Below are 7,247 nucleotides of genomic sequence, written 5' to 3'. Positions count from 1 at the left end.
ACACAACATAAGAAATAGAAGCAGGAGCAGGCCATACGGCCCCTCGAGCCTGCTCCTTCATGCAATAAGATCATGGATGATTCGATCATGGACTCAGGTCCACTTCCCCGCCCGCTCCCCATAACCCTTTATTTCCTTATCGGTTAAGAAACTGTCTATCTCTGTCTTAAATTTATTCAATGACCCAGCTTCCACAGCTCTCTGAGGCAGTGAATTCCACAGATTTACAACCCGCTGAGAGAAGAAATTCCTCTTCATCTCAGTTTTAAATGGGCAGCCCCTTATTCTAAGATTAGGCCCCCTAGTTCTAGTCTCCCCTATCAGTGGAAACATCCTCTCTGCATCCACCTTATCAAGGCCCTCAATCTTATACGTTTTGATAAGATCACCTCTCATTCTTATGAATTCCAATGAGTAGAGGCCCAACCTACCTTTCCTCATAAGTCAACCCCCTCATCTCCGGAATCAACCTAGTAAACCTTCTCTGAACTGCTTCCAAAGCAAGTATATCTTTCATAAATATGGAAAGCAAAACTGCACGCAATATTCCAGGTGTGGCCTCACCAATACTCTGTATAACTGTTGCAAGACTTCCTTGCTTTTATACTCCATCCCCTTTGCAATAAAGGCCAATATACCATTGGCCTTCCTGATCACTTGCTATACCTGCATACTAATCTTATGTGTTTCATGCACCAGGACCCCCAGGTCCCGCTGTACTGCAGAGCTATGCAATTTTTCTCCATTTAAATAATAACTTGCTCTTTGATTTTTTTCTGCCAAAGTGCATAACCTCACACTTTCCAACATTATGCTCCATTTACCAAATTTTTGCCCACTCACTTAGCCTATCTATGTCCTTTTGCAGATTTTTTGTGTCTCCCTCACACAATGCTTTTCATCCCATCTTTGTATCGTCAGTAAATTTGGCTACGTTACACTCAGTCCCTTCTTCCAAGTCGTTAATATAGATTGTAAATAGTTGGGGTCCCAGCACTGATCCCTGCTGCCCCCCACTAGTTACTGATTGCCAACTGGAGAATGAACCATTTATCCCGACTCTCTGTTTTCTGTTCGTTAGCCAATCGTCTATCCATGCTAATATATTATCCCCAACCCCGTGAACATAAGAACAAAAGAAATAGGAGCAGGAGTAGGCCACCTGGCCCTTCGAGCCTGCTCCGCCATTTAATAAGATCATGGCTGATCTGATCATGGACTCAGCTCCATTTCCCTGCCCGCTCCCCATAACCCTTTATTCCCTTATCATTCGAAAATCTGTCTATCTCCGCCTTAAATATATTCAACGACCCAGCCTCCACAGCTCTCTGGGGCAGAGAATTCCATAGATTTACAACCCTCTGGGAGTAGAAATTCCTCAGCTCAGTTTAAATGGGCAGCCCCTTATTCTGAGACTATGTCCCCTAGTTTTAGTTTCCCCTATTGTAAAACCCTGTCCCCTCAGTACAGATTCACACGAGGCATGTAGTGAAGTCAAGGTCACTCTGGACCTGCACCTTTATTTCACAGCTCTGGAATGCTGCACTTGCCTGAGACCTGTCCTTATATACCTCTCTCTTGCAAGTGCACCCCTGGTGGTAAGGTATGCTGGTGGTTACAGGTCATATCTTATTACAGTCATGTATAGCATGTTAGGATACAGTTATATATAATAATGTAAGATACATGACATCACCCTCCCCCAAGGTCTTATTGTCTTTATAGGTTCAGTCTCTCAGGTGGTCTACGCTCTCGCGTGGAGCGTCTGAGTTGTGGTTCAGTTGTTTGCCTTGGTGTCTGTTTTTCTTTGGGTGTGGTTGATGGTATCTCGCCTGGGCTGTCTGTTTCGATTGGTGTGATTGTTGTTGACTTGCCTGGGCTGCCTGTTGGGATTGCCCTTTCCTCAGGTTGTTCCCTCTGTCTGTCCACCAGGTGTGGTGCGAGTTCCACATTGTAGTCTGCCTCTGGTTCCGCAGTGTTGTTGGTAAATCTGCTTTTGACTTGGTCTACATGCCTCCGTCAGGTTTTGCCATTGTCCATTTGTACTACCAGTAGCCTGTTTCCTTCCTTGCCCGTTACTGTCCCTGCAAGCCATTTGGGACCCCTGCCATAGTTTAGTACAAATACTTTGACCCTATCTCATTCCATCTCCCCCTCGAAAATCCTGACATGGTACTCAGTCAGCTTACGGCGCTTTGCCTCAACGATTTCGTGCATGTCTGGGAGGATTAATGACAGCCTTGTTTTTAAAGTCCTTTTCATCAACAGTTGCGCCGGGGGGGGTCCCAGTCAGTGAGTGCAGACGAGATCTGTATGCCAGCAGCAGTCGCGACAGGCGACACTGCAGCATGGGACCTTGGATTTTAAGCATGCCTTGTTTAATGATTTGCACTGCTCTCTCCGCCTGGCCGTTGGATGCCGGCTTGAACGGTGCCGTCTTGACGTGATTTATGCCGTGGTCAATTATAAAGTCTTGGAATGGTGAAGCACGGACCATTGTCACTGACCAATATGTCAGGGATTCCGTGCGTTGCAAACATGGTTGCGAGGCTCTCCACAGTGGTGGAGGTTGTGCTCGAGTTTAAAATGGTGCATTCGATCCTCTTTGAAAATGCATCTACAACTACGAGGAACATTTTGCCCATGAATGGGCCCACATAGTCTACGTGCACCCGTAGTCTCCCTGGGGGCATTGCTGAGTTGGGCACAAATGGTGCACCTTCGGACACAGAGCTCCAAGTCCGCGTCAATACTAAGCCACCAGACGTGATATCTGGCTATGGCCTTCATGAGAACGATCCCCGGGTGCTCGCGGTGGAGCTCCCGGACAAATGCCTCTCTGCCTCGCAGAGGCATAACTACTCAGTTGCCCCACATCAGGCAGTCTGCTTGTAGTGATAGCTCATGCATGCGTCTATGAAAGGGTTTGATCTCCTCGGGGCAGGCATCGCGAGCCTCTGCCCAGTCACTGGTTAAGACACATCTTTTTACTAAGGACAACGTGGGGTCGCTGGCCGTCCAGGCTCTGAATTGGCGAGTCGTCATGGGCAAACCTGTGGACTCAAAGGCATTGATTGGGGCCTGGGTGCCAGGCGAATTGCTTCTGTTTTGGACTCTGTTGGGCGGATTCCATCAGCGGCAATCCTTCTGCCCAAAATTTCAACCTCGGGTGCGAGAAACAGGCACTTGGATTTCTTGACTCGTCGGCCTACCCGATCCAACCGCTTTCGCACTTCCTCCAAATTACGGAGATGGGAGTCGGTGTCCCTGCCCGTGATAAGTATGTCGTATTGAAATACATCCGTCCCCGGGATGGACTTGAGCAGACTCTCCGTGTTGCGCTGGAATATGGCAGCTGCCGACCTGATGCCGAATGGGCATCGATTGTACATGAAAAGGCCTCGATGTGTGTTGATGGTGGTGAGTAGCTTGGATTCCTCGGTCAATTCTTGCGTCATATACGCAGATGTGAGGTCTAATTTTGAGAAAAGTTTACCTCCAGCCAATGTGGCAAATAAGTCCTCCGCTCTGGGCAGCGGGTACTGGTCCTGTAGGGAGACTCTGTTTATGGTAGATTTGTAGTCCCCACAGATTCGTACAGATCCATCAGGCTTCATGACTGGGACGATGGGACTTGCCCAGTCGCTAAATTCCACAGGTGATATAATGCCTTCCCGCAGAAGCCGGTCTAGTTCGTGTTCAATCTTTTCCCTCATCATATAGGGTACAGCTCTGGCCTTGTGATGGACCGGTCTAGCATCCTGTGTGATGTAGATTTTGACTTTGGCCCCTTTGAAAGTGCCCACACCTGGCTGAAAGAGATGTTCAAATTGCTTTATAACTATTGAGCAGGAGGTCCGTTCCTCTAATGACATGGCATGGACATCATCCCATTTCCAGTTTAGTTTTGCCAGCCAGCTTCTCCCCAGCAGTGCTGGGGGGTCTCCGGGGACAATCCACAGGGGAAGTCGGTTCCCTGTCCCTTTGTGTGTGACAGAGAGCATGGCGCTGCCGAGGACTGGTACGATTTCTTTGATTTCGGTTCTTAGTTTGGTGTCGACCTTGTGAGTTTTGGTCTGTCTCTTTTATGCGGCCACAGTTGTTCAAATTGTTGAACGCCCATGAGAGATTGACTCGCTCCCGTATCCAGTTCCATGTTGACAGATATCCCGTTGAGTAGGACCCTCATCATTATAGGAGGCGTCCTGTTGTAGGAGCAGCGGCCATTGATCGTTTTGACCCATCAGTGTCCCGGGTACTGTCCCCACCATCTTCCGGTCCGCTTTCCGATCCATCCGATTCGTATACCAGCCAAGCTGCCGTTTTTTTGCACCTGCGGGCCAAATGCCCTGTATATTCACAATTTCTGCAAACAGCCTGCTGAAATCGACATCCCCTTGACGAGTGTCCACCCCCACACCTCCAGCACAGACCTGGTCCATTGTTCAAAGTGTTCCCAAAGAATGAGCTGCGTCTGGCTGATCTCTCTTGAGCTTCTCTCAGTTTGTAGTTGATTGCTCGCATTGTGGGTTGGCGAGGTGTGAACGGCCGTTCCTGTGGCCCTTGATGGCTTCTGCCTGCTGTCGAGAGCCTATTCTCCCGGTTTTGTCTGTGTGTGGGGGTAGCAGCTTATTTAGTGCTGTGAACTTCTTGTTCCGATATTTCGTTAGTTGCCGTACCTCCATTGTAAATCAACCTCGTTTCTTCTTCCCCTACCAAGAATGTATGTGCAACCAGTGCTGCTGCCTCTAAGGTCAGGTTCTTGGTCTCTATGAGCTTTCGGACTATGCCTGCATGGCCTATTCCTTCAATGAAAAAGTCTCTCAGCATTTCTCTCCTCAGTTCATCGGAGAACTCACATAAACTAGCCAACCTCCGAAGTTCCGCCACGAAGTCGGTATGCTCTGGCCCACACAGCGTCTGTAGTTGTAGAACCTGTGTCTGCTCGCTGGCTTCAGGTGGTCTCTTACCAGTGTGCTCAATTCTTCAAACGACTTGCTTGCTGGTTTCTCAGTTGCCAACAGATCCTTCATTAAAGCGTATGTTTTCTCTTGTCTGCCTTATCGTCGCCTAACCAGTCTTTGGTTACAAAGCTTTGCTGGAGCCTTTCTATAAAGTCCTCCCAATTGTCTCCCGCATTGTACTTTTCATCTGATCCGTTGTTCGCCATTCTGTGGATTCTGTAATCCCGTAACTCGTCGCCACTATAAAGTCCTGTCCCCTCAGTACAGATTCACACGAGGCATGTAGTGAAATCAAGGTCACTCTGGACCTGCACCTTTATTTCACAGCTCTGGAATGCTGCACTTGCCTGAGATCTGTCCTTATATACCTGTCTCTTGCAAGTGTACCCCTGGTGGTAAGGTATGCTGGTGGTTACAGGTCATATCTTATTACAGTCATGTATTGCATGTTAGGATACAGTTATATATAATAATGTAAGATACATGACACAAGACAATGGCATGTAGTTTTGGTATGAAGATGAACGGACTATAAGAAAAAGATGCAAAAATACACAAGGGTGTTGGAGGTTGGAGTTTTGGAGGTTGGAGTTTTGGAGGTTGGAGTTTTGGAGGTTGGAGTTTTGGAGGTTGGAGTTTTGGAGGTTGGAGTTTTGGAGGTTGGAGGTTGGAGTCAGCTTTTTGCACTGAGTTGTAGAGTTGAGTTAAGAAGGTGGGAGTCATTTTTCGTTGTGGTTGAGTTGAGTTCAAGTGGAGTTGAGTCAGCTCTTCACAGGGCGCTCGCTCTGGGGAAGGTATGCTTAACTCCAGCTTAGGAGCCAACCGAGAGGCAAATAGAAGAAACCGACGCAACATCGAGGAGGGAAACCGAACTGACCAACAACGTAAAACCTACCCCAGAGGGACTCCGAGCAGGAATAAGTGCCCCCCCAGAACCCCGGAGTTAATAGGATTGTGAGTATAGGCCAAACCCCCTCACAGACTCAATTTAGGAAAGGAATTGGTCAGAAGGGTGGAAGTGGGAGGTGGGGTTGTGTGTGAGTGAAATGTTTCAACCTCTTATCTTCCCCTTCCCTGTTGCGAGAATTTTACGTGTTCTTGAGTGAGATTGTGCCATTACTGCTATTTATGACCTCTTCCTATGCCCTCTATCTTTGTGTTTATTATTCTAAATAAACAACATTAGCCATTTTGCACTCTTACCCACTGTGTCTGGTGCCTCATTACTCACCCACCCTCATAAATCACACGTACAGAACCTCAGGGGGGTGTGGATTCGAACCCACACCCCAAGCTCCCCTCACAATGGCGAGCCAGGTAGGAGGGGACGTGCGTTGAGTGAGGGTGAAGAGACAGTCAGTCTTGGTGGAGAGGAGTATAGAATGGAGGGTAGGATTGCTAGGTATGTAACAGCAAGGATAAACTACTCAAGGAAGTGGGTGCAGGCGCTGCTGGAGGCTGAACGGCCTGAGGACGCAGCAGCCAGGTGGACCTAGAGTAAAGATCATAAAAGATCAGTGGAAAAGCAGTGTGGCTGATTTGCTTTCGGAAGCAAATACAGGTCTTGGACAGACAGGTAGAAGTACTGCAGACAGAATGAGCTGAGCAGAGAGAGGATTTCGTAAAGACCAGCAAAGAAAGGGAAAAGCTTGATCAGTATTTAAAGTGGGAGAGGCAGGAATGAGAGAGGGATGGAGAAAGCTATTGCAACTGTAGGGGAGGATGAAAACCACCTCATTTTACCCAGAAGGAAAAGGGCTGTGGGATCAGTCTGTACTGTGAATTGAAACCGATGGAAGGAAAACTTTGGGACATAAATGAATGGAGACCAGCCCCCGCCCCCCCCCCCCCCCGCCAGTGGTTGGACTCATAGGAAAGGGAATTTAATTTGGAACTATCTACCAGAAAGTTTGAAATCCTAAAGTGCACATGGAAGAAACTACGAACTTTAATCGAATTTGGGATTTTTTAAAAGGTGTATGTTGGGTCTGCAAGAAAAGGGGTGGAGTCAATATCAAAAGGGCCAGTTTGGACATTGGAACTAATCAAATTGTCTGGGAACTGTATACCCTCGAAACTTGCCCCTTGAAATATTAGCATTTAAACAATGCCACATACATATTCCAACACCTTTTTTCATCAGGCATAGAAATATCTGGCTCAGGCCAGACTAGCACAATGGCTACAGGAGGCCAATGCAATCAACACCTACTCAAACCTTGAGTAGGTTATCAGTGGAAAAAAAAACCCCAATCTAAAACTGCTGCATTTTTCAAATTCAAA

The 7,247-nt window shown here is 47.6% G+C and overlaps 1 long non-coding RNA gene across 1 annotated transcript in view; it reads right to left on the bottom strand.

Annotated features, from left to right (window-relative positions):
* LOC139263087 (uncharacterized) overlaps positions 1-7,247 on the bottom strand; it is a 132,347-nt gene that overhangs the window by 19,372 nt on the left and 105,728 nt on the right. The gene's annotated exons all lie outside the window — the stretch shown is intronic.

Source organism: Pristiophorus japonicus, chromosome 4 (assembly GCF_044704955.1).
Source record: "Pristiophorus japonicus isolate sPriJap1 chromosome 4, sPriJap1.hap1, whole genome shotgun sequence".
In the NCBI taxonomy this organism is placed as follows: Eukaryota; Metazoa; Chordata; class Chondrichthyes; family Pristiophoridae; genus Pristiophorus; species Pristiophorus japonicus.
The sequence above is the reverse complement of the archived record's forward strand: the minus strand, read 5'-3'. Positions and strand labels throughout refer to the sequence as shown.